Source organism: Pseudophryne corroboree, chromosome 6 (assembly GCF_028390025.1).
Source record: "Pseudophryne corroboree isolate aPseCor3 chromosome 6, aPseCor3.hap2, whole genome shotgun sequence".
Classification (NCBI taxonomy): domain Eukaryota; kingdom Metazoa; phylum Chordata; class Amphibia; order Anura; family Myobatrachidae; genus Pseudophryne; species Pseudophryne corroboree.
In genome coordinates, this window is record NC_086449.1 from 275,393,336 (window position 1) to 275,394,985 (window position 1,650).

The window sequence follows — 1,650 nt, forward strand, 5'->3', positions numbered from 1 at the left end:
CTATCCACTCCTGCCAATCTGTCGTTTTAGCTGAATACATGGTTTCTGGTGCATTCCCATTTCCTGCCCCATACGCTGTGTGAAGGGGGAGGGGGAGTATGGTGTATTGCTCAGGACCTTTTGCATTTTCAGTACTAACTATACTTGCAACACATTCATGTTTTGATATTTCAAAAATTTGGCTGGCATGTCATCAGAATAACTAGGGTCCACTATTGCCCTACTACATGTGAAAAATCCTCTGGGATCAATGTTGCATAGCACAAATATAAGCAACATATTGGCGGCTATTTTTGGCAAAATCGGTTGACCATATGATTTAAAACCTCTGTATACCTATACATTTGGAATACACCTTGGTGCAATGATGGTTAAACATAGGTCTCTTTTTTAAGAGACTTTTTGCCCATTTCACAACCAGCCTTGTGGTGGATTCAACAACTGCATACCCATTATAGGTCTTTGCTTCATTAACTTTAAATCTACTACCATACCACACCGTACATGCCCAATCTCGTCCGATCTTGGAAGCAATACGGTGTTGGGCCTGGTCAGTACTTAGGTGGTTGACCACTAAGGAATACCAGGTGTTGTAGGTCAAGTTTGAAGGCAATACCTTTGCTATTGCACCTACTGCAGTAATCAACACCTGGCGGGTAAATCTCTTGGTTTTGCCGTAACTTGTGCCGCACGTTTGCCTTTTATTTAATGTTTTTTTCATCCTTATGTTCACAGTTGCATTCCCGAATTTACGATTCAAATTATTTAATCATCTTTTAAACATTTTTTGTGTGTACTCCCATATTATTCATTAAAATTAAAGGTTACGTTTTAATATCCAATACACTATACATAATTTCTATCATAGTTGTTTCCAAGAGGGAGTGCTCCCAACAAGGGTCACTTTTTTCCTTTCTCTCCTGTCTTTATTACCTATGTAATAGACCCATGGGAGCACCATCGACAATCACCCTCTTTTTTCTACCTAAAAAAGAACCTTTTTCTGTTCAATGGTAGATGGTGATCAATTCCGGAAGCTTTTCTGGTTCGTCGGTTTTCTTGGAAACACATATCAATTACATATTTACTTAATCTCACTTAGTCTTGTGCGGCATCCTCAACCCTACCCTTTACCACATGACAGAATGTACAAAGAAGAAAGAGGATAAAAGGTACAGATGAGACTGCGGTTCGGTATGATTTACCATCTGTATCCCGACATCGGCATCCTGAGCGGTAGAATGCCGGCAGGGGGTCAAGCAAAACGAAGCCCCTTGCAGGCTCGGTGGCAAGCTTCAATCACCTCAGGTTCTATTCTCCCTCTATGGGTGTTGTGGACACCCATAGAAGGGGAATGATCTACTTCACTGGTATATCGGCAGCAGTATGGTGCCCCCCACCGTCGGGATCCCGGCATCGGTATTGTGACAGTCAGGATCTCGACGAGTTAACCGCATACCACAGAATGTAACAAAAATATAGTGTAGGAGCATAAGGAATCTAGCAGAACTGAGGATTCAAGTTCAGAATATGGGATCCCTTGAATTAGTATAACTACACTGGTGAAAACAATAAATGTACCATCGTGGGCTTGCGTCGCTTGCCATACTTCGGGCGGGGCGGCTCGCTCCACTTTGCTTGCCACAGGTT

The 1,650-nt window shown here is 42.4% G+C and overlaps 1 pseudogene; it reads left to right on the forward strand.

Moving 5' to 3' along the window:
• Window positions 1-480: 480 nt before the first annotated feature.
• LOC134938978 (5S ribosomal RNA) lies at window positions 481-599 on the forward strand (annotated as a pseudogene).
• Window positions 600-1,650: the final 1,051 nt, after the last annotated feature.